Source organism: Scyliorhinus torazame, chromosome 24 (assembly GCF_047496885.1).
Source record: "Scyliorhinus torazame isolate Kashiwa2021f chromosome 24, sScyTor2.1, whole genome shotgun sequence".
Classification (NCBI taxonomy): domain Eukaryota; kingdom Metazoa; phylum Chordata; class Chondrichthyes; order Carcharhiniformes; family Scyliorhinidae; genus Scyliorhinus; species Scyliorhinus torazame.
In genome coordinates this window covers 25,652,536-25,676,254 of record NC_092730.1, presented here as the reverse complement: position 1 = coordinate 25,676,254, position 23,719 = coordinate 25,652,536, and the positions used below count along the sequence as shown (strand labels likewise).

At 54.2% G+C, this 23,719-nt stretch overlaps 1 pseudogene; it reads left to right on the top strand.

Annotated features, from left to right (window-relative positions):
* The window catches only part of LOC140400221 (uncharacterized), a 47,752-nt pseudogene that overhangs the window by 8,927 nt on the left and 15,106 nt on the right, over positions 1–23,719 (top strand).

Genomic DNA, 23,719 nt, shown 5'->3' with positions numbered 1-23,719 from the left:
AAGAGAAAGAGGGAGAGAGCGCGAGAGGGAGAGGGCGAGAGAAAGAGGGATAGAGAGTGAGCAAAAGAGGGAGAGGGAGCGAGAGGGAGGGAGAGAAAGAGGGCGAGAAAGGGGTAGAGAAAGGGGTAGAGAAAGAGGGAGAGAAAGAGGGAGAGAAAGAGGGAGAGAGAGAGGGAGAGAAAGAGGGAGAGAAAGAGGGAGAGAGCGAGAGAAAGAGGGAGAGCAAGAGAAAGAGGAAGAGAGAGCGAGAGAAAGAGGAAGAGAGAGCGAGAGAAAGAGGGAGAGAAAGAGGGAGAGAGCGAGAGAAAGAGGGAGAGAGAGCGAGAGAAAGAGGGAGAGAGCGCGAGAGGGAGAGAGCGCGAGAGAAAGAGGGATAGAGAGTGAGAGAAAGAGGGAGAGGGAGCGAGAGGGAGCGAGCGAGAGAAAGAGGTAGAGAAAGAGGGAGAGAGCGAGAGAAAGAGGGAGAGCGAGAGAAAGAGTGAGAGAGAGCGAGAGAAAGAGGGAGAGAGAGCGAGAGAAAGAGGGAGAGAGAGCGAGAGAAAGAGGGAGAGAGAGCGAGAGAAAGAGGAAGAGAGAGCGAGAGAAAGAGGAAGAGAGAGCGAGAGAAAGAGGGAGAGAGAGCGAGAGAAAGAGGGAGAGAGAGCGAGAGAAAGAGGGAGAGAGAGCGAGAGAAAGAGGGAGAGAGAGCGAGAGAAAGAGGGAGAGAGAGCGAGAGAAAGAGGGAGAGAGAGCGAGAGAAAGAGGGAGAGAGAGCGAGAGAAAGAGGGAGAGAGCGAGAGAAAGAGGGAGAGAATAAGAGGGAGCGAGAGAAAGAGGGAGTGAGAGAAAGATGGAGAGAGAGCGAGCGAAAGAGGGAGAGAGAGCGCGTGAAAAAGGGAGAGCGAGCGCGAGAGAGAGAGAGAGAAAGAGGGAGAGAGCGAGAGAAAGAGGGAGAGAGCGAGAGAAAGAGGGAGAGCGAGAGAAAGAGGGAGAGCGAGAGTGAGAAAGAGGGAGTGTGAGAGAAAGAGTGTGAGAGCGAGAGAAAGAGGGAGAGAGCGAGAGAAAGAGGGAGAGAGCGAGAAAAAGGAGAGCGAGAGAAAGGGGGAGAGAGAGCGCGAGAGAGGGGGAGCGAGCCGAGAAAGTGGGAGAGCGCACGGGAAAGAGGGAGAGCGCGCGGGAATGAGTGAGAGAGAGAGAACGAGAGAAAGTGGGAGAGAGAGCGACAGAAAGAGGGAGAGAGAGCGAGAGAGGAGAGAAAGCGACAGAAAGAGGGTGAGATTCAGAGAAAGAGGGAGAGAGCAAGAGAAAGAGGGAGAGAGAGTGAGAGAAAGAGTGAGAGAGAGTGAGAGAAAGAGGGGGAGGGAGCGAGAGAATGAGAGCGAGAGAAAGAGGGAGAGAGAGCGAGAGAAAGAGGGAGAGAGAGCGAGAGAAAGGGGGAGAGAGAACACGCGCGAAAAAGAGGGAGAGAGAGAACGCGCAAGAAAGAGGGAGAGAGAGAGAGAGAAAGAGGGAGAGAGAGCAAGAGAGAGCGAGAGAAAGTGGGAGAGAGAGCGAAAGAGAGAGAGAGCGAGAATGAGGGAGAGGGAGCGAGAGGGAGAGAGCGAGAGAAAGAGGAAGAGAAAGAGGGAGAGCGCGAGAAAGAGGGAGAGCGCGAGAAAGAGGGAGAGCGCGAGAAAGAGGGAGAGCGAGAGAAAGAGGGAGAGCGAGAGAAAGAGGGAGTGCGGGAGAAAGAGGAAGAGAGAGCGCGAGAGAAGGGGAGCGAGCCGAGAAAGTGGGAGAGCGCGCACGGGAAAGAGGGAGAGAGCGCGGGAATGAGGGAGAGAGAGCGAGAGAAAGAGGGAGAGAGAGCGAGAGAAAGAGGGAGAGAGAGCGAGAGAAAGAGGGAGAGAGAGCGAGAGAAAGGGGGAGAGAGAGCGAGAGAAAGAGGGAGAGAGAGCGAGAGAAAGGTGGAGAGAGAGCGCGAGAGAAAGAGGGAGAGCACGAGAGAAAGAGGGAGAGAAAAGGAGAGAGAGAGGGAGAGAAAGGAGAGAGAGGGAGAGAAAGGAGTGAGAGGGAGAGAAAGGAGAGACAGCGACAGAAAGGAGACAGCGACAGAAAGGAGAGAGCGAGAGAAAGAGGGAGAGAGAGCGAGAGAGAGAGAAAGAGGAAGAGAGAGCGAGAGAAAGAGGGAGGGAGAGTGAGCAAAAGAGGGAGAGAGAGCGAGAGGGAGAGAGCGAATGAGGGAGAGAAAGAGGGCGAGAAAGAGGGCGAGAAAGAGGGCGAGAAAGAGGGCGAGAAAGAGGGCGAGAAAGAGGGCGAGAAAGAGGGCGAGAAAGAGGGATGTGAAAGAGGGAGAGAGCGAGGGAGAGAGCGAGGCAGAGCGCGGGAAAGAGGTAGAGAAAGCGAGAGAAAGAGGGAGAGAAAGAGGGAGAGAGCGAGAGAAAGAGGGAGAGAGAGCGAGAGAAAGAGGGAGAGAGAGCGAGAGAAAGAGGGAGAGAGAGCGAGAGAAAGAGGGAGAGAGCGCGAGAGGGAGAGAGCAAGAGAAAGAGGGATAGAGAGTGAGCAAGAGAGGGAGAGGGAGCGAGAAGGAGAGAGCGAATGAGGGAGAGAAAGAGGGCGAGAAAGGGGTAGAGAAAGAGGTAGATACAGAGGGAGAGAAAGAGGGAGAGAAAGAGGGAGAGAAAGAGGGAGAGAAAGAGGGAGAGAGAGTGAGAGAAAGAGGGAGAGAGCGAGAGAAAGAGGGAGAGCAAGAGAAAGAGGAAGAGAGAGCGAGAGAAAGAGGAAGAGAGAGCGAGAGAAAGAGGGAGAGAGAGCGCGAGAGAAAGAGGGAGAGAGCGAGAGAAAGAGGGAGAGTGAGAGAAAAAGGGAGAGTGAGAGAAAGAGGGAGAGGGAGCGAGAGAGAGAGAGAGAGAGAAAGAGGTAGAGAAAGAGGGAGAGAGCGAGAGAAAGAGGGAAAGCGAGAGAAAGAGGAAGAGAGAGTGAGAGAAAGAGGGACAGAGAGTGAGAGAAAGAGTGAGAGAGAGCGAGAGAAAGAGGGAGAGCGAGAGAAAGAGGAAGAGAGAGCGAGAGAAAGAGGAAGAGAGAGCGAGAGAAAGAGGAAGAGAGAGCGAGAGAAAGAGGAAGAGAGAGCGAGAGAAAGAGGAAGAGAGAGCGAGAGAAAGAGGGAGAGAGAGCGAGAGAAAGAGGGAGAGAGCGAGAGAAAGAGGGAGAGAGCGAGAGAAAGAGGGAGAGAGCGAGAGAAAGAGGGAGAGAGCAAGAGAAAGAGGGAGAGAGCGAGAGAAAGAGGGAGAGAATAAGAGGGAGCGAGAGAAAGAGGGAGTGAGAGAAAGAGGGAGAGAGAGCGAGCGAAAGAGGGAGAGAGCGAGAGAAAGAGGGAGAGAGCGAGAGAAAGAGGGAGAGAGAGCGCGTGAAAGAGGGAGAGAGAGCGCGTGAAAGAGGGAGAGCGAGCGCGAGAGAGAGCGAGAGAGAGAGAAAGAGGGAGAACGAGAGTGAGAAAGAGGGAGTGTGAGAGAAAGAGTGTGAGAGCGAGAGAAAGAGGGAGAGAGCGAGTGAAAGAGGGAGAGAGCGAGAGAAAGGAGAGCGAGAGAAAGAGGGAGAGAGATTGAAAGAGGGAGAGGGCGAGAGAAAGAGCGAGCGAGGGAGAAAGAGGGAGAGAGCGAGAGAAAGAGGGCGAAAGAGTGAGAGAAAGAGAGAGAGCGAAAGAGCTAGAGAGCAAGAGAAAGAGGGAGAGAGAGCGAGAGAAAGAGGGAGAGAGAGCGAGAAAGAGGGTGAGAGTGAGAGAAAGAGTGTGAGAGCGAGAGAAAGAGGGAGAGAGCGAGAGAAAGCGGACGAGAACAAGAGAAAGAGGGAGAGACAGTGAGCAAAAGAGGGAGAGGGAGCGAGAGAGCGAATGAGGGAGAGAAAGAGGGCGAGAAAGGGGTAGAGAAAGAGGGAGAGAAAGAGGGAGAGAAAGAGGGAGAGAAAGAGGGAGAGAAAGAGGGAGAGAAAGAGGGAGAGAAAGAGGGAGAGAAAGAGGGAGAGAAAGAGGGAGAGAAAGAGGGAGAGCGAGTGAGAGAAAGAGGGAGAGAGTGCGAGAGAAAGAGGGAGAGAGCGAGAGGGAGCGAGAGAAAGAGGGAAAGAGCGAGAGAGAGCGAGAGAAAGGAGAGAGCGAGAGAAAGGAGAGAGCGAGAGAAAGGAGAGAGCGAGGGAAAGAGGGAGAGAGCGAGAGAAAGAGGGCGAAAGAGTGAGAGAAAGAGAGAGGGAGCGAAAGAGCTAGAGAGCAAGAGAAAGAGGGAGAGAGAGCGAGAGAAAGAGGGAGAGCGAGAAAGAGGGAGAGAAAGCGCGAGAAAGGAGAGAGCGTGAGAAAGGAGAGAGCGCGAGAAAGGAGAGCGAGAGAAAGAAGGAGAACGAGAGAAAGGAGAGAAAGGAGAGAGCGAGAGAAAGTGGGAGAGAGAGCGAGAGAAAGAGAGAGAGAGGGAAAGAGGGAGAGGGGCGAGAGAAAGAGGGAGAGAGAGCAAGAGAAAGAGGGAGAGAGAGCAAGAGAAAGAGGGAGAGAGAGCGAGAGAAAGGGGGAGAGAGAGCGCGAGAGAGGGGGAGCGAGCTGTGAAAGTGGGAGAGAGCGCACGGGAAAGAGGGCGAGAGCGCGGGAATGAGTGAGAGAGAGCGAGAGAAAGAGGGAGAGAGAACGAGAGAAAGTGGGAGAGAGAGCGACAGAAAGAGGGAGAGAGAGCGAGAGAGGAGAGAAAGCGACAGAAAGAGGGTGAGATTCAGAGAAAGCAAGAGAAAGAGGGAGAGAGAGTGAGAGAAAGAGTGAGAGAAAGAGGAGGAGGGAGCGAGAGAATGAGAACGAGAGAAAGAGGGAGAGAGAGCGAGAGAAAGGGGGAGAGAGAGAACGCGCGAAAAAGAGGGAGAGAGAGAACGCGCAAGAAAGAGGGAGAGAGAGAGAAAGAGGGAGAGAGAGCAAGAGAGAGCGAGAGAAAGTGGGAGAGATAGCGAAAGAGGGAGAGAGAGCGAGAATGAGGGTGAGGGAGCGAGAGAGAGAGAGCGAGAGAAAGAGGAAGAGAAAGAGGGAGAGCGCGAGAAAGAGGGAGAGCGCGAGAAAGAGGGAGAGCGCGAGAAAGAGGGAGAGCGCGAGAAAGAGGGAGAGCGAGAGAAAGAGGGAGAGCGAGAGAAAGAGGGAGAGCGAGAGAAAGAGGAAGAGAGAGCGCGAGAGAGGGGGAGCGAGCCGAGAAAGTGGGAGAGAGCGCACGGGAAAGAGGGAGAGAGCGCGGGAATGAGGGAGAGAGAGCGAGAGAAAGAGGGAGAGAGAGCGAGAGAAAGAGGGAGAGAGAGCGAGAGAAAGAGGGAGAGAGAGAGCGAGAGAAAGAGGGAGAGAGAGAGAAAGAGGGAGAGAGAGCGAGAGAAAGGGGGAGAGAGAGCGAGAGAAAGAGGGAGAGAGAGCGAGAGAAAGGTGGAGAGAGAGCGCGAGAGAAAGAGGGAGAGCGCGAGAGAAAGAGGGAGAGAAAGGAGAGAGAGGGAGAGAAAGGAGACAGCGACAGAAAGGAGAGAGCGAGAGAAAGAGGGAGAGAGAGGGAGAGAGAGAAAGAGGAAGAGAGAGCGAGAGAAAGAGGGAGGGTGAGCAAAAGAGGGAGAGAACGCGAGAGGGAGAGAGCGAATGAGGGAGAGAAAGAGGGCGAGAAAGAGGGCGAGAAAGAGGGATGTGAAAGAGGGAGAGAGCGAGGGAGAGAGCGAGGCAGAGCGCGGGAAAGAGGTAGAGAGAGAGAAAGAAGGAGAGAAAGCGAGAGAAAGAGCGAGAGAAAGAGGGAGAGAAAGAGGGAGAGAGCGAGAGAAAGAGGGAGAGAGAGCGAGAGAAAGAGGGAGAGAGAGCGAGAGAAAGAGGGAGAGAGCGCGAGAGGGAGAGAGCAAGAGAAAGAGGGATAGAGAGTGAGCAAGAGAGGGAGAGGGAGCGAGAGGGAGAGAGCGAATGAGGGAGAGAAAGAGGGCGAGAAAGGGGTAGAGAAAGAGGTAGAGACAGAGGGAGAGAAAGAGGGAGAGAAAGAGGGAGAGAAAGAGGGAGAGAGAGTGAGAGAAAGAGGGAGAGAGCGAGAGAAAGAGGGAGAGCAAGAGAAAGAGGAAGAGAGAGCGAGAGGAAGAGGAAGAGAGAGCGAGAGAAAGAGGGAGAGAGAGCGCGAGAGAAAGAGGGAGAGAGCGAGAGAAAGAGGGAGAGAGAGTGAGAGAAAGAGGGAGAGGGAGCGAGAGGGAGAGAGCGAGAGAAAGAGGGAGAGAAAGAGGTAGAGAAAGAGGGAGAGCGAGAGAAAGAGGGAAAGCGAGAGAAAGAGGAAGAGAGAGTGAGAGAAAGAGGGAGAGAGAGTGAGAGAAAGAGTGAGAGAGAGCGAGAGAAAGAGGGAGAGCGAGAGAAAGAGGGAGAGAGAGCGAGAGAAAGAGGAAGAGAGAGCGAGAGAAAGAGGAAGAGGAAGAGAGAGCGAGAGAAAGAGGAAGAGAGAGCGAGAGAAAGAGGGAGAGAGCGAGAGAAAGAGGGAGAGAGCGAGAGAAACAGGGAGAGAGCGAGAGAAACAGGGAGAGAGCGAGAGAAAGAGGGAGAGAATAAGAGGGAGCGAGAGAAAGAGGGAGTGAAGGAAAGAGGGAGAGAGAGCGAGAGAAAGAGTGAGAGAGCGAGAGAAAGAGTGAGAGAGCGAGAGAAAGAGGGAGAGAGAGCGCGTGAAAGAGGGAGAGCGAGCGCGAGAGAGAGAAAGAGGGAGTGTGATAGAAAGAGTGTGAGAGCGAGAGAAAGAGGGAGAGAGCGAGAGAAAGAGGGAGAGAGCGAGAGAAAGGAGAGCGAGAGAAAGAGGGAGAGAGATTGAAAGAGGGAGAGGGCGAGAGAAAGAGCGAGCGAGGGAGAAAGAGGGAGAGAGCGAGAGAAAGAGGGCGAAAGAGTGAGAGAAAGAGAGAGAGCGAAAGAGCTAGAGAGCAAGAGAAAGAGGGAGAGAGAGCGAGAGAAAGAGGGAGAGAGAGCGAGAAAGAGGGTGAGAGCGAGAGAAAGAGGGAGAGAGCGAGAGAAAGCGGACGAGAACAAGAGAAAGAGGGAGAGACAGTGAGCAAAAGAGGGAGAGGGAGCAAGAGGGAGAGAGCGAATGAGGGAGAGAAAGAGGGCGAGAAAGGGGTAGAGAAAGAGGGAGAGAAAGAGGGAGAGAAAGAGGGAGAGAAAGAGGGAGAGAAAGAGGGAGAGAAAGAGGGAGAGAAAGAGGGAGAGAAAGAGGGAGAGAAAGAGGGAGAGAAAGAGGGAGAGAAAGAGGGAGAGAAAGAGGGAGAGAAAGAGGGAGAGCGAGTGAGAGAAAGAGGGAGAGAGTGCGAGAGAAAGAGGGAGAGAGCGAGAGGGAGCGAGAGAAAGAGGGAGAGATCGAGAGAAAGGAGAGAGCGAGAGAAAGGAGAGAGCGAGGGAAAGAGGGAGAGAGCGAGAGAAAGAGGGCGAAAGAGTGAGAGAAAGAGAGAGCGAAAGAGCTAGAGAGCAAGAGAAAGAGGGAGAGAGAGCGAGAGAGCGAGAGAAAGAGGGAGAGAGAGAAAGAGGGAGAGAAAGCGCGAGAAAGGAGAGAGCGCGAGAAAGGAGAGCGAGAGAAAGAAGGAGAGCGAGAGAAAGGAGAGAGCGAGAGAAAGTGGGAGAGAGAGAGTGAGGGAAAGAGGGAGGAGGGGCGAGAGAAAGAGGGAGAGAGAGCGAGAGAAAGAGGGAGAGAGAGCGAGAGAAAGCGGGAGAGAGAGCGCGAGAGAGGGGGAACGAGCCGAGAAAGTGGGAGAGAGCGCACGGGAAAGAGGGAGAGAGCGCGGGAATGAGGGAGCGAGAGCGAGTGAAAGAGGGAGAGAGAACGAGAGAAAGTGGGAGAGAGAGCAACAGAAAGAGGGAGAGAGAGCGAGAGAGGAGAGAAAGCGACAGAAAGAGGGTGAGATTCAGAGAAAGAGGGAGAGAGCAAGAGAAAGAGGGAGAGAGAGTGAGAGAAAGACTGAGAGAGAGTGAGAGAAAGAGGGGGAGGGAGCGAGAGAATGAGAGCGAGAGAAAGAGGGAGAGAGAGCGAGAGAAAGAGGGAGAGAGAGCGAGAGAAAGGGGAGAGAGAGAACGCGCGAGAAAGAGGGAGAGAGAGAACGCGCGAGAAAGAGGGAGAGAGAGAGAGAGAAAGAGGGAGAGAGAGCAAGAGAGAGCGAGAGAAAGTGGGAGAGAGAGCGAAAGAGGGAGAGAGAGCGAGAAAGAGGGAGAGCGCGAGAAAGAGGGAGAGCGCGAGAAAGAGGGAGAGCGAGAGAAAGAGGGAGAGCGAGAGAAAGAGGGAGAGAGAGCGCGAGAGAGGGGGAGCGAGCCGAGAAAGTGGGAGAGAGCGCACGGGAAAGAGGGAGAGAGCGAGGGAATGAGGGAGAGAGAGCGAGAGAAAGAGGGAGAGAGAGCGCGAGAGAAAGAGGGAGAGAGAGCGCGAGAGAAGGAGGAAGAGAGAGCGAGACGAAGAGCGAGAGAAAGAGGAAGAGAGAGCAAGAGAAAGAGGAAGAGAGAGCGAGAGAAAGAGGGGGAGAAAGAGGGAGAGAAAGAGGGAGAGAAAGAGGGAGAGAGTGCGAGAGAAAGAGGGAGAGAGCGAGAGGGAGCGAGAGAAAGAGGGAGAGAGCGAGAGAAAGCGAGAGAAAGGAGAGAGCGAGAGAAAGGAGAGAGCGAGGGAAAGAGGGAGAGAGCGAGAGAAAGAGGGCGAAAGAGTGAGAGAAAGAGAGAGAGAGCGAAAGAGCTAGAGAGCAAGAGAAAGAGGGAGAGAGAGCGAGAGAAAGAGGGAGAGCGAGAAAGAGGGAGAGAAAGCGCGAGAAAGGAGAGAGCGTGTGAAAGGAGAGAGCGCGAGAAAGGAGAGCGACAGAAAGGAGAGCGAGAGAAAGGAGAGAGCGAGAGAAAGTGGGAGAGCGAGCGAGAGAAAGAGAGGGAGAGTGAGGGAAAGAGGGAGAGAGAGAGAAAGAGGGAGAGAGAGCGAGAGAAAGGGGGATGAGTGAGAGAAAGAGGGAGAGAGAGCGAGAGAAAGAGGACGAGAGAGCGAGAGAAAGAGGACGAGAGAGCGAGAGAAAGAGGGAGAGAGAGCGAGAGAAAGAGGGAGAGAGAGCGAGAGAAAGAGGGAGAGAGAGCGAGAGAAAGAGGGAGAGAGAGCGAGAGAAAGAGAGAGCGAGAGAGAGAGGGAGAGAGAAAGAGGCAGAGAGAGCGAGAGAAAGGGGGAGAGAGAGCGAGAGAAAGAGGGAGAGAGAGCGAGAGAAAGGAGGAGGGAGAGCGCGAGAGAAAGAGGGAGAGAAAGGAGAGAGAGGGAGAGAAAGGAGAGAGAGGGAGAAAAAGGATAGACAGCGACAGAAAGGAGGCAGCGACAGAAAGGAGAGAGCGAGAGAAAGAGGGAGGGAGAGCGAGAGAAAGAGGGAGAGAGAGCGAGAGAAAGAGGGAGAGAGAGGGAGAGAGAGAGAAAGAGGAAGAGAGAGCGAGAGAAAGAGGGAGGGTGAGCAAAAGAGTGAGAGAGAGCGAGAGGGAGAGAGCGAATGAGGGAGAGAAAGAGGGTGAGAAAGAGGGCAAGAAAGAGGGTGAGAAAGAGGGCGAGAAGGAGGTATGTGAAAGAGGGAGAGAGCGAGGGAGAGAGCGAGGCAGAGCGCAGGAAAGAGGGAGAGAGAGCGAGAGAAAGAGGGAGAGAGCGAGAGAAAGCGAGAGAGAGAGGGAGAGAGAGTGAGAGAAAGAGGGAGAGAGAGCGAGAGAAAGAGGGAGAGAGCGCGAGAGGGAGAGGGCGAGAGAAAGAGGGATAGAGAGTGAGCAAAAGAGGGAGAGGGAGCGAGAGGGAGGGAGAGAAAGAGGGCGAGAAAGGGGTAGAGAAAGAGGGAGAGAAAGAGGGAGAGAAAGAGGGAGAGAAAGAGGGAGAGAAAGAGGGAGAGAAAGAGGGAGAGAAAGAGGGAGAGAGCGAGAGAAAGAGGGAGAGCAAGAGAAAGAGGAAGAGAGAGCGAGAGAAAGAGGAAGAGAGAGCGAGAGAAAGAGGAAGAGAGAGCGAGAGAAAGAGGGAGAGAAAGAGGGAGAGAGCGAGAGAAAGAGGGAGAGAGAGCGAGAGAAAGAGGGAGAGAGCGCGAGAGGGAGAGAGCGCGAGAGAAAGAGGGATAGAGAGTGAGAGAAAGAGGGAGAGGGAGCGAGAGGGAGAGAGCGAGAGAAAGAGGTAGAGAAAGAGGGAGAGAGCGAGAGAAAGAGGGAGAGCGAGAGAAAGAGTGAGAGAGAGCGAGAGAAAGAGGGAGAGAGAGCGAGAGAAAGAGGGAGAGAGAGCGAGAGAAAGAGGAAGAGAGAGCGAGAGAAAGAGGAAGAGAGAGCGAGAGAAAGAGGGAGAGAGAGCGAGAGAAAGAGGGAGAGAGAGCGAGAGAAAGAGGGAGAGAGAGCGAGAGAAAGAGGGAGAGAGAGCGAGAGAAAGAGGGAGAGAGAGCGAGAGAAAGAGGGAGAGAGAGCGAGAGAAAGAGGGAGAGAGAGCGAGAGAAAGAGGGAGAGAGCGAGAGAAAGAGGGAGAGAGCGAGAGAAAGAGGGAGAGAATAAGAGGGAGCGAGAGAAAGAGGGAGTGAGAGAAAGATGGAGAGAGAGCGAGCGAAAGAGGGAGAGAGCGAGAGAAAGAGGGAGAGAGAGCGCGTGAAAAAGGGAGAGCGAGCGCGAGAGAGAGAAAGAGGGAGAGAGCGAGAGAAAGAGGGAGAGAGCGAGAGAAAGAGGGAGAGCGAGAGAAAGAGGGAGAGCGAGAGTGAGAAAGAGGGAGTGTGAGAGAAAGAGTGTGAGAGCGAGAGAAAGAGGGAGAGAGCGAGAGAAAGAGGGAGAGAGCGAGAAAAAGGAGAGCGAGAGAAAGGGGGAGAGAGAGCGCGAGAGAGGGGGAGCGAGCCGAGAAAGTGGGAGAGCGCACGGGAAAGAGGGAGAGAGCGCGGGAATGAGTGAGAGAGAGAGAACGAGAGAAAGTGGGAGAGAGAGCGACAGAAAGAGGGAGAGAGAGCGAGAGAGGAGAGAAAGCGACAGAAAGAGGGTGAGATTCAGAGAAAGAGGGAGAGAGCAAGAGAAAGAGGGAGAGAGAGTGAGAGAAAGAGTGAGAGAGAGTGAGAGAAAGAGGGGGAGGGAGCGAGAGAATGAGAGCGAGAGAAAGAGGGAGAGAGAGCGAGAGAAAGAGGGAGAGAGAGCGAGAGAAAGGGGGAGAGAGAACACGCGCGAAAAAGAGGGAGAGAGAGAACGCGCAAGAAAGAGGGAGAGAGAGAGAGAGAGAAAGAGGGAGAGAGAGCAAGAGAGAGCGAGAGAAAGTGGGAGAGAGAGCGAAAGAGAGAGAGAGCGAGAATGAGGGAGAGGGAGCGAGAGGGAGAGAGCGAGAGAAAGAGGAAGAGAAAGAGGGAGAGCGCGAGAAAGAGGGAGAGCGCGAGAAAGAGGGAGAGCGCGAGAAAGAGGGAGAGCGAGAGAAAGAGGGAGTGCGGGAGAAAGAGGAAGAGAGAGCGCGAGAGAAGGGGAGCGAGCCGAGAAAGTGGGAGAGCGCGCACGGGAAAGAGGGAGAGAGCGAGGGAATGAGGGAGAGAGAGCGAGAGAAAGAGGGAGAGAGAGCGCGAGAGAAAGAGGGAGAGAGAGCGCGAGAGAAGGAGGAAGAGAGAGCGAGACGAAGAGCGAGAGAAAGAGGAAGAGAGAGCAAGAGAAAGAGGAAGAGAGAGCGAGAGAAAGAGGGGGAGAAAGAGGGAGAGAAAGAGGGAGAGAAAGAGGGAGAGAGTGCGAGAGAAAGAGGGAGAGAGCGAGAGGGAGCGAGAGAAAGAGGGAGAGAGCGAGAGAAAGCGAGAGAAAGGAGAGAGCGAGAGAAAGGAGAGAGCGAGGGAAAGAGGGAGAGAGCGAGAGAAAGAGGGCGAAAGAGTGAGAGAAAGAGAGAGAGAGCGAAAGAGCTAGAGAGCAAGAGAAAGAGAGAGAGAGAGCGAGAGAAAGAGGGAGAGCGAGAAAGAGGGAGAGAAAGCGCGAGAAAGGAGAGAGCGTGTGAAAGGAGAGAGCGCGAGAAAGGAGAGCGACAGAAAGGAGAGCGAGAGAAAGGAGAGAGCGAGAGAAAGTGGGAGAGCGAGCGAGAGAAAGAGAGGGAGAGTGAGGGAAAGAGGGAGAGAGAGAGAAAGAGGGAGAGAGAGCGAGAGAAAGGGGGATGAGTGAGAGAAAGAGGGAGAGAGAGCGAGAGAAAGAGGACGAGAGAGCGAGAGAAAGAGGACGAGAGAGCGAGAGAAAGAGGGAGAGAGAGCGAGAGAAAGAGGGAGAGAGAGCGAGAGAAAGAGGGAGAGAGAGCGAGAGAAAGAGGGAGAGAGAGCGAGAGAAAGAGGGAGAGAGAGCGAGAGAGAGAGGGAGAGAGAAAGAGGCAGAGAGAGCGAGAGAAAGGGGGAGAGAGAGCGAGAGAAAGAGGGAGAGAGAGCGAGAGAAAGGAGGAGGGAGAGCGCGAGAGAAAGAGGGAGAGAAAGGAGAGAGAGGGAGAGAAAGGAGAGAGAGGGAGAAAAAGGATAGACAGCGACAGAAAGGAGGCAGCGACAGAAAGGAGAGAGCGAGAGAAAGAGGGAGGGAGAGCGAGAGAAAGAGGGAGAGAGAGCGAGAGAAAGAGGGAGAGAGAGGGAGAGAGAGAGAAAGAGGAAGAGAGAGCGAGAGAAAGAGGGAGGGTGAGCAAAAGAGTGAGAGAGAGCGAGAGGGAGAGAGCGAATGAGGGAGAGAAAGAGGGTGAGAAAGAGGGCAAGAAAGAGGGTGAGAAAGAGGGCGAGAAGGAGGTATGTGAAAGAGGGAGAGAGCGAGGGAGAGAGCGAGGCAGAGCGCAGGAAAGAGGGAGAGAGAGCGAGAGAAAGAGGGAGAGAGCGAGAGAAAGCGAGAGAGAGAGGGAGAGAGAGTGAGAGAAAGAGGGAGAGAGAGCGAGAGAAAGAGGGAGAGAGCGCGAGAGGGAGAGGGCGAGAGAAAGAGGGATAGAGAGTGAGCAAAAGAGGGAGAGGGAGCGAGAGGGAGGGAGAGAAAGAGGGCGAGAAAGGGGTAGAGAAAGAGGGAGAGAAAGAGGGAGAGAAAGAGGGAGAGAAAGAGGGAGAGAAAGAGGGAGAGAAAGAGGGAGAGAAAGAGGGAGAGAAAGAGGGAGAGAGCGAGAGAAAGAGGGAGAGCAAGAGAAAGAGGAAGAGAGAGCGAGAGAAAGAGGAAGAGAGAGCGAGAGAAAGAGGAAGAGAGAGCGAGAGAAAGAGGGAGAGAAAGAGGGAGAGAGCGAGAGAAAGAGGGAGAGAGAGCGAGAGAAAGAGGGAGAGAGCGCGAGAGGGAGAGAGCGCGAGAGAAAGAGGGATAGAGAGTGAGAGAAAGAGGGAGAGGGAGCGAGAGGGAGAGAGCGAGAGAAAGAGGTAGAGAAAGAGGGAGAGAGCGAGAGAAAGAGGGAGAGCGAGAGAAAGAGTGAGAGAGAGCGAGAGAAAGAGGGAGAGAGAGCGAGAGAAAGAGGGAGAGAGAGCGAGAGAAAGAGGAAGAGAGAGCGAGAGAAAGAGGAAGAGAGAGCGAGAGAAAGAGGGAGAGAGAGCGAGAGAAAGAGGGAGAGAGAGCGAGAGAAAGAGGGAGAGAGAGCGAGAGAAAGAGGGAGAGAGAGCGAGAGAAAGAGGGAGAGAGAGCGAGAGAAAGAGGGAGAGAGAGCGAGAGAAAGAGGGAGAGAGCGAGAGAAAGAGGGAGAGAGCGAGAGAAAGAGGGAGAGAATAAGAGGGAGCGAGAGAAAGAGGGAGTGAGAGAAAGATGGAGAGAGAGCGAGCGAAAGAGGGAGAGAGCGAGAGAAAGAGGGAGAGAGAGCGCGTGAAAAAGGGAGAGCGAGCGCGAGAGAGAGAAAGAGGGAGAGAGCGAGAGAAAGAGGGAGAGAGCGAGAGAAAGAGGGAGAGCGAGAGAAAGAGGGAGAGCGAGAGTGAGAAAGAGGGAGTGTGAGAGAAAGAGTGTGAGAGCGAGAGAAAGAGGGAGAGAGCGAGAGAAAGAGGGAGAGAGCGAGAAAAAGGAGAGCGAGAGAAAGGGGGAGAGAGAGCGCGAGAGAGGGGGAGCGAGCCGAGAAAGTGGGAGAGCGCACGGGAAAGAGGGAGAGAGCGCGGGAATGAGTGAGAGAGAGAGAACGAGAGAAAGTGGGAGAGAGAGCGACAGAAAGAGGGAGAGAGAGCGAGAGAGGAGAGAAAGCGACAGAAAGAGGGTGAGATTCAGAGAAAGAGGGAGAGAGCAAGAGAAAGAGGGAGAGAGAGTGAGAGAAAGAGTGAGAGAGAGTGAGAGAAAGAGGGGGAGGGAGCGAGAGAATGAGAGCGAGAGAAAGAGGGAGAGAGAGCGAGAGAAAGAGGGAGAGAGAGCGAGAGAAAGGGGGAGAGAGAACACGCGCGAAAAAGAGGGAGAGAGAGAACGCGCAAGAAAGAGGGAGAGAGAGAGAGAGAGAAAGAGGGAGAGAGAGCAAGAGAGAGCGAGAGAAAGTGGGAGAGAGAGCGAAAGAGAGAGAGAGCGAGAATGAGGGAGAGGGAGCGAGAGGGAGAGAGCGAGAGAAAGAGGAAGAGAAAGAGGGAGAGCGCGAGAAAGAGGGAGAGCGCGAGAAAGAGGGAGAGCGCGAGAAAGAGGGAGAGCGAGAGAAAGAGGGAGTGCGGGAGAAAGAGGAAGAGAGAGCGCGAGAGAAGGGGAGCGAGCCGAGAAAGTGGGAGAGCGCGCACGGGAAAGAGGGAGAGAGCGCAGGAATGAGGGAGAGAGAGCGAGAGAAAGAGGGAGAGAGAGCGAGAGAAAGAGGGAGAGAGAGCGAGAGAAAGGGGGAGAGAGAGCGAGAGAAAGAGGGAGAGAGAGCGAGAGAAAGGTGGAGAGAGAGCGCGAGAGAAAGAGGGAGAGCGCGAGAGAAAGAGGGAGAGAAAAGGAGAGAGAGGGAGAGAAAGGAGAGAGAGGGAGAGAAAGGAGTGAGAGGGAGAGAAAGGAGAGACAGCGACAGAAAGGAGACAGCGACAGAAAGGAGAGAGCGAGAGAAAGAGGGAGAGAGAGCGAGAGAGAGAGAAAGAGGAAGAGAGAGCGAGAGAAAGAGGGAGGGAGAGTGAGCAAAAGAGGGAGAGAGAGCGAGAGGGAGAGAGCGAATGAGGGAGAGAAAGAGGGCGAGAAAGAGGGCGAGAAAGAGGGCGAGAAAGAGGGCGAGAAAGAGGGCGAGAAAGAGGGCGAGAAAGAGGGATGTGAAAGAGGGAGAGAGCGAGGGAGAGAGCGAGGCAGAGCGCGGGAAAGAGGTAGAGAGAGCGAGAGAAAGATGGAGAGAAAGCGAGAGAAAGAGGGAGAGAAAGAGGGAGAGAGCGAGAGAAAGAGGGAGAGAGAGCGAGAGAAAGAGGGAGAGAGAGCGAGAGAAAGAGGGAGAGAGCGCGAGAGGGAGAGAGCAAGAGAAAGAGGGATAGAGAGTGAGCAAGAGAGGGAGAGGGAGCGAGAAGGAGAGAGCGAATGAGGGAGAGAAAGAGGGCGAGAAAGGGGTAGAGAAAGAGGTAGATACAGAGGGAGAGAAAGAGGGAGAGAAAGAGGGAGAGAAAGAGGGAGAGAGAGTGAGAGAAAGAGGGAGAGAGCGAGAGAAAGAGGGAGAGCAAGAGAAAGAGGAAGAGAGAGCGAGAGAAAGAGGAAGAGAGAGCGAGAGAAAGAGGGAGAGAGAGCGCGAGAGAAAGAGGGAGAGAGCGAGAGAAAGAGGGAGAGTGAGAGAAAAAGGGAGAGTGAGAGAAAGAGGGAGAGTGAGAGAAAGAGGGAGAGGGAGCGAGAGAGAGAGAGAGAAAGAGGTAGAGAAAGAGGGAGAGAGCGAGAGAAAGAGGGAAAGCGAGAGAAAGAGGAAGAGAGAGTGAGAGAAAGAGGGAGAGAGAGTGAGAGAAAGAGTGAGAGAGAGCGAGAGAAAGAGGGAGAGCGAGAGAAAGAGGGAGAGCGAGAGAAAGAGGAAGAGAGAGCGAGAGAAAGAGGAAGAGAGAGCGAGAGAAAGAGGAAGAGAGAGCGAGAGAAAGAGGAAGAGAGAGCGAGAGAAAGAGGGAGAGAGCGAGAGAAAGAGGGAGAGAGCAAGAGAAAGAGGGAGAGAGCGAGAGAAAGAGGGAGAGAATAAGAGGGAGCGAGAGAAAGAGGGAGTGAGAGAAAGAGGGAGAGAGAGCGAGCGAAAGAGGGAGAGAGCGAGAGAAAGAGGGAGAGAGAGCGCGTGAAAGAGGGAGAGAGAGCGCGTGAAAGAGGGAGAGCGAGCGCGAGAGAGAGCGAGAGAGAGAGAAAGAGGGAGAACGAGAGTGAGAAAGAGGGAGTGTGAGAGAAAGAGTGTGAGAGCGAGAGAAAGAGGGAGAGAGCGAGTGAAAGAGGGAGAGAGCGAGAGAAAGGAGAGCGAGAGAAAGAGGGAGAGAGATTGAAAGAGGGAGAGGGCGAGAGAAAGAGCGAGCGAGGGAGAAAGAGGGAGAGAGCGAGAGAAAGAGGGCGAAAGAGTGAGAGAAAGAGAGAGAGCGAAAGAGCTAGAGAGCAAGAGAAAGAGGGAGAGAGAGCGAGAGAAAGAGGGAGAGAGAGCGAGAAAGAGGGTGAGAGTGAGAGAAAGAGTGTGAGAGCGAGAGAAAGAGGGAGAGAGCGAGAGAAAGCGGACGAGAACAAGAGAAAGAGGGAGAGACAGTGAGCAAAAGAGGGAGAGGGAGCGAGAGAGCGAATGAGGGAGAGAAAGAGGGCGAGAAAGGGGTAGAGAAAGAGGGAGAGAAAGAGGGAGAGAAAGAGGGAGAGAAAGAGGGAGAGAAAGAGGGAGAGAAAGAGGGAGAGAAAGAGGGAGAGAAAGAGGGAGAGAAAGAGGGAGAGCGAGTGAGAGAAAGAGGGAGAGAGTGCGAGAGAAAGAGGGAGTGAGCGAGAGGGAGCGAGAGAAAGAGGGAAAGAGCGAGAGAGAGCGAGAGAAAGGAGAGAGCGAGAGAAAGGAGAGAGCGAGAGAAAGGAGAGAGCGAGGGAAAGAGGGAGAGAGCGAGAGAAAGAGGGCGAAAGAGTGAGAGAAAGAGAGAGGGAGCGAAAGAGCTAGAGAGCAAGAGAAAGAGGGAGAGAGAGCGAGAGAAAGAGGGAGAGCGAGAAAGAGGGAGAGAAAGCGCGAGAAAGGAGAGAGCGTGAGAAAGGAGAGAGCGCGAGAAAGGAGAGCGAGAGAAAGAAGGAGAACGAGAGAAAGGAGAGAAAGGAGAGAGCGAGAGAAAGTGGGAGAGAGAGCGAGAGAAAGAGAGAGAGAGGGAAAGAGGGAGAGGGGCGAGAGAAAGAGGGAGAGAGAGCAAGAGAAAGAGGGAGAGAGAGCGAGAGAAAGGGGGAGAGAGAGCGCGAGAGAGGGGGAGCGAGCTGTGAAAGTGGGAGAGAGCGCACGGGAAAGAGGGCGAGAGCGCGGGAATGAGTGAGAGAGAGCGAGAGAAAGAGGGAGAGAGAACGAGAGAAAGTGGGAGAGAGAGCGACAGAAAGAGGGAGAGAGAGCGAGAGAGGAGAGAAAGCGACAGAAAGAGGGTGAGATTCAGAGAAAGAGGGAGAGAGCAAGAGAAAGAGGGAGAGAGAGTGAGAGAAAGAGTGAGAGAGAGTGAGAGAAAGAGGAGGAGGGAGCGAGAGAATGAGAACGAGAGAAAGAGGGAGAGAGAGCGAGAGAAAGGGGGAGAGAGAGAACGCGCTAAAAAGAGGGAGAGAGAGAACGCGCAAGAAAGAGGGAGAGAGAGAGAAAGAGGGAGAGAGAGCAAGAGAGAGCGAGAGAAAGTGGGAGAGAGAGCGAAAGAGGGAGAGAGAGCGAGAATGAGGGTGAGGGAGCGAGAGAGAGAGAGCGAGAGAAAGAGGAAGAGAAAGAGGGAGAGCGCGAGAAAGAGGGAGAGCGCGAGAAAGAGGGAGAGCGCGAGAAAGAGGGAGAGCGCGAGAAAGAGGGAGAGCGCGAGAAAGAGGGAGAGCGCGAGAAAGAGGGAGAGCGCGAGAAAGAGGGAGAGCGAGAGAAAGAGGGAGAGAGAGCGCGAGAGAGGGGGAGCGAGCCGAGAAAGTGGGAGAGAGCGCACGGGAAAGAGGGAGAGAGCGCGGGAATGAGGGAGAGAGAGCGAGAGAAAGAGGGAGAGAGAGCGAGAGAAAGAGGGAGAGAGAGCGAGAGAAAGAGGGAGAGAGAGAGCGAGAGAAAGAGGGAGAGAGAGAGCGAGAGAAAGAGGGAGAGAGAGAGAAAGAGGGAGAGAGAGCGAGAGAAAGGGGGAGAGAGAGCGAGAGAAAGAGGGAGAGAGAGCGAGAGAAAGGTGGAGAGAGAGCGCGAGAGAAAGAGGGAGAGCGCGAGAGAAAGAGGGAGAGAAAGGAGAGAGAGGGAGAGAAAGGAGAGAGAGGGAGAGAAAGGAGAGAGAGGGAGAGAAAGGAGACAGCGACAGAAAGGAGAGAGCGAGAGAAAGAGGGAGAGAGAGGGAGAGAGAGAAAGAGGAAGAGAGAGCGAGAGAAAGAGGGAGGGTGAGCAAAAGAGGGAGAGAACGCGAGAGGGAGAGAGCGAATGAGGGAGAGAAAGAGGGCGAGAAAGAGGGCGAGAAAGAGGGATGTGAAAGAGGGAGAGAGCGAGGGAGAGAGCGAGGCAGAGCGCGGGAAAGAGGTAGAGAGAGAGAAAGAAGGAGAGAAAGCGAGAGAAAGAGCGAGAGAAAGAGGGAGAGAAAGAGGGAGAGAGCGAGAGAAAGAGGGAGAGAGAGCGAGAGAAAGAGGGAGAGAGAGCGAGAGAAAGAGGGAGAGAGCGCGAGAGGGAGAGAGCAAGAGAAAGAGGGATAGAGAGTGAGCAAGAGAGGGAGAGGGAGCGAGAGGGAGAGAGCGAATGAGGGAGAGAAAGAGGGCGAGAAAGGGGTAGAGAAAGAGGTAGAGACAGAGGGAGAGAAAGAGGGAGAGAAAGAGGGAGAGAAAGAGGGAGAGAAAGAGGGAGAGAAAGAGGGAGAGAGAGTGAGAGAAAGAGGGAGAGAGCGAGAGAAAGAGGGAGAGCAAGAGAAAGAGGAAGAGAGAGCGAGAGAAAGAGGAAGAGAGAGCGAGAGAAAGAGGGAGAGAGAGCGCGAGAGAAAGAGGGAGAGAGCGAGAGAAAGAGGGAGAGAGAGTGAGAGAAAGAGGGAGAGGGAGCGAGAGGGAGAGAGCGAGAGAAAGAGGGAGAGAAAGAGGTAGAGAAAGAGGGAGAGCGAGAGAAAGAGGGAAAGCGAGAGAAAGAGGAAGAGAGAGTGAGAGAAAGAGGGAGAGAGAGTGAGAGAAAGAGTGAGAGAGAGCGAGAGAAAGAGGGAGAGCGAGAGAAAGAGGGAGAGAGAGCGAGAGAAAGAGGAAGAGAGAGCGAGAGAAAGAGGAAGAGAGAGCGAGAGAAAGAGGAAGAGAGAGCGAGAGAAAGAGGGAGAGAGCGAGAGAAAGAGGGAGAGAGCGAGAGAAACAGGGAGAGAGCGAGAGAAACAGGGAGAGAGCGAGAGAAAGAGGGAGAGAATAAGAGGGAGCGAGAGAAAGAGGGAGTGAAGGAAAGAGGGAGAGAGAGCGAGCGAAAGAGGGAGAGAGCGAGAGAAAGAGTGAGAGAGCGAGAGAAAGAGGGAGAGAGAGCGCGTGAAAGAGGGAGAGCGAGCGCGAGAGAGAGAAAGAGGGAGTGTGATAGAAAGAGTGTGAGAGCGAGAGAAAGAGGGAGAGAGCGAGAGAAAGAGGGAGAGAGCGAGAGAAAGAGGGAGAGAGATTGAAAGAGGGAGAGGGCGAGAGAAAGAGCGAGCGAGGGAGAAAGAGGGAGAGAGCGAGAGAAAGAGGGCGAAAGAGTGAGAGAAAGAGAGAGAGCGAAAGAGCTAGAGAGCAAGAGAAAGAGGGAGAGAGAGCGAGAGAAAGAGGGAGAGAGAGCGAGAAAGAGGGTGAGAGTGAGAGAAAGAGTGTGAGAGCGAGAGAAAGAGGGAGAGAGCGAGAGAAAGCGGACGAGAACAAGAGAAAGAGGGAGAGACAGTGAGCAAAAGAGGGAGAGGGAGCAAGAGGGAGAGAGCGAATGAGGGAGAGAAAGAGGGCGAGAAAGGGGTAGAGAAAGGGGTAGAGAAAGAGGGAGAGAAAGAGGGAGAGAAAGAGGGAGAGAAAGAGGGAGAGAAAGAGGGAGAGAAAGAGGGAGAGAAAGAGGGAGAGCGAGTGAGAGAAAGAGGGAGAGAGTGCGAGAGAAAGAGGGAGAGAGCGAGAGGGAGCGAGAGAAAGAGGGAGAGAGCGAGAGAAAGCGAGAGAAAGGAGAGAGCGAGAGAAAGGAGAGAGCGAGGGAAAGAGGGAGAGAGCGAGAGAAAGAGGGCGAAAGAGTGAGAGAAAGAGAGAGCGAAAGAGCTAGAGAGCAAGAGAAAGAGGGAGAGAGAGCGAGAGAGCGAGAGAAAGAGGGAGAGAGAGAAAGAGGGAGAGAAAGCGCGAGAAAGGAGAGAGCGCGAGAAAGGAGAGCGAGAGAAAGAAGGAGAGCGAGAGAAAGGAGAGAGCGAGAGAAAGTGGGAGAGAGAGAGTGAGGGAAAGAGGGAGGAGGGGCGAGAGAAAGAGGGAGAGAGAGCGAGAGAAAGAGGGAGAGAGAGCGAGAGAAAGCGGGAGAGAGAGCGCGAGAGAGGGGGAACGAGCCGAGAAAGTGGGAGAGAGCGCACGGGAAAGAGGGAGAGAGCGCGGGAATGAGGGAGCGAGAGCGAGTGAAAGAGGGAGAGAGAACGAGAGAAAGTGGGAGAGAGAACGAGAGAAAGAGGGAGAGAGAGCGAGAGAGGAGAGAAAGCGACAGAAAGAGGGTGAGATTCAGAGAAAGAGGGAGAGAGCAAGAGAAAGAGGGAGAGAGAGTGAGAGAAAGACTGAGAGAGAGTGAGAGAAAGAGGGGGAGGGAGCGAGAGAATGAGAGCGAGAGAAAGAGGGAGAGAGAGCGAGAGAAAGAGGGAGAGAGAGCGAGAGAAAGGGGAGAGAGAGAACGCGCGAGAAAGAGGGAGAGAGAGAACGCGCGAGAAAGAGGGAGAGAGAGAGAGAGAAAGAGGGAGAGAGAGCAAGAGAGAGCGAGAGAAAGTGGGAGAGAGAGCGAAAGAGGGAGAGAGAGCGAGAAAGAGGGAGAGCGCGAGAAAGAGGGAGAGCGCGAGAAAGAGGGAGAGCGAGAGAAAGAGGGAGAGCGAGAGAAAGAGGGAGAGAGAGCGCGAGAGAGGGGGAGCGAGCCGAGAAAGTGGGAGAGAGCGCACGGGAAAGAGGGAGAGAGCGAGGGAATGAGGGAGAGAGAGCGAGAGAAAGAGGGAGAGAGAGCGCGAGAGAAAGAGGGAGAGAGAGCGCGAGAGAAGGAGGAAGAGAGAGCGAGACGAAGAGCGAGAGAAAGAGGAAGAGAGAGCAAGAGAAAGAGGAAGAGAGAGCGAGAGAAAGAGGGGGAGAGAGAGAGAGAGAGAGAAAGAGGGAGAGAGAGCGAGAGAAAGAGGGAGAGAGAGCGAGAGAAAGAGGGAGAGAGAGCGAGAGAAAGAGGGAGAGAGAGAGAGAGAGAGAAAGAGGGAGAGAGAGCGAGAGAAAGAGGGAGAGAGAGCGAGAGAAAGAGGGAGAGAGAGCGAGAGAAAGAGAGAGAGAGAGAGCGAGAGAAAGAGGGAGACAGAGCGAGAGAAAGAGGGAGACAGAGCGAGAGAAAGAGGAAGAGAGAGCGAGAGAAAGAGGAAGAGAGCGCGAGAGAAAGAGGAAGAGAGCGCGAGAGAAAGAGGGAGAGAGAGCGCGAGAGAAAGAGGAAGAGAGAGCGAGCGAAAGAGGAAGAGAGAGCGAGAGAAAGAGGAAGAGAGAGCGAGAGAAAGAGGAAGAGAGAGCGAGAGAAAGAGGAAGAGAGAGCGAGAGAAAGAGGAAGAGAGAGCGAGAGAAAGAGGAAGAGAGAGCGAGAGAAAGAGGAAGAGAGAGCGAGAGAAAGAGGAAGAGAGAGCGAGAGAAAGAGGAAGAGAGAGCGAGACAAAGAGGAAGAGAGAGAGAGAGAAAGAGGGAGAGAGAGCGAGAGAGAGAGGGAGAGAGAGTGAGAGAAAGAGGGAGTGTGAGAGAAAGAGGAAGAAAGAGCGAGAGAAAGAGGGAGAGCGAGAGAAAGAGGAAGAGAGAGCGAGAGAAAGAGGAAGAGAGAGCGAGAGAAAGAGGGAGAGAGCGAGAGAAAGAGGGAGAGATTAAGAGGGAGCGAGCGAGAGAAAGAGGGAGAGAGAGCGCGTGAAAGAGGGAGAGCGAGCGCGAGAGAGAGACTGAGAGAAAGAGGGAGAGAGAGCGAGAGAAAGAGAGAGAGCGAGCGTGAGTAAGAGGGAGTGTGAGAGTAATTGGGAGAGAGAGCGAAAGAAAGGGGGAGAGAAAGAGGGAGAGAGGGAGAGAAAGAGGGAGAGAAAGAGGGAGAGAAAGAGGGAGAGAAAGAGGGAGAGAAAGAGGGAGAGAAAGAGGGAGAGAAAGAGGGAGAGAAAGAGGGAGAGAAAGAGGGAGAGAAAGAGGGAGAGAAAGAGAGAGAGAAAGAGGGAGAGAAAGAGGGAGAGAGCAAGAGAAAGAGGGAGAGAAAGAGGGAGGTAAAGAGGGAGAGAAAGAGGGAGAGAAAGCGGGAGAGAAAGAGGGAGAGAAAGAGGGAGAGAAAGAGGGAGAGAAAGCGGGAGAGAAAGAGGGAGAGAGAGCGAGAGAAAGAGGGAGAGAGCTGGAGAAAGAGCGAGAGAAAGAGTGGGAGAGCGAAAGAGCTAGAGACCGAGAGAAAGAGGGAGAGTGCCGAGAAAGAGGGAGTGAAAGCGCGAGAAAGGCGAGAGCGAGAGAAAGGAGAGCGAGAGAAAGAAGGAGAGAGAGCGAGAGAAAGAAGGAGAGAGAGCGAGAGAAAGGAGAGAGAGCGAGAGAAAGAATGAGAGAGAGCGAGAGAAAGAAGGAGAGAGAGCGAGAGAAAGAGAGCAAGAGGGAGGGAGAGTGATAGAAAGAGGGAGAGAAAGCAGAGAGAAAGTGGGAAAGGGAACGAGGGAAAGAGGGAGAGAGAGTGAGAAAGAGGAATAGAGAGTGAGAGAAAGAGGGAGAGAGAGCGAGAGAATGAGGAAGAGAGAGCGAGAGAATGAGGAAGAGAGAGCGAGAGAAAGAGGGAGAGCGAGAGAAAGAGGGAGAGAGAGCGAGGGAAAGGAGAGAGAGCGCGAGGGAAAGGAGAGCGAGAGAAAGGAGAGCGAGAGAAAGGAGAGCGAGAGAAAGGAGGAGAGCGAGAGAAAGGAGGAGAGCGAGAGAAAGAAGGAGAGCGAGAGAAAGAAGGAGAGCAAGAGAAAGAAGGAGAGCAAGAGAAAGGAGAGCGAGAGAAAGGAGAGAGAGCGAGAGTAAGAGGGAGAGGGCGAGAGAAAGACGGAGAGAGAGCGAGAGAAAGAGGTAGTGAGAGAAAGAGGGAGGGAGAGAGAAAGATGGAGAGAGAGCGATAGAAAAGGGGAGAGAAAGAGGGAGAGAGGGAGAGAAAGAGGGAGAGAAAGAGGGAGAGAAAGAGGGAGAGAAAGAGGGAGAGAAAGAGGGAGAGAGAGCGCGAGAAAGGAGAGAGCGTGAGAAAGGAGAGAGCGAGGGAAAGGAGAGAGCGAGAGAAAGGAGAGAGAGCGCGAGAGAAAGAAGGAGAGAGAGCGAGAGAAAGGAGAGAGCGAGAGAAAGAGAGCGATAGTAAGAGGGAGAGAGCGAGAGTAAGAGGGAGAGAGCGAGAGTAAGAGGGAGAGAGCGAGAGTAAGAGGGAGAGAGCGAGAGTAGGAGGGAGAGAGCGAGAGTAGGAGGGAGAGAGCGAGAGTAAGAGGGAGAGAGCGAGAGTAAGAGGGAGAGAGACAGAGGGACAGAGCGAGAGAAAGAGGGACAGAGCGAGAGAAAGAGGGACAGAGCGAGAGAAAGAGGGACAGAGCGAGAGAAAGAGGGACAGAGCGAGAGAAAGAGGGACAGAGCGAGAGAAAGAGGGACAGAGAGGAA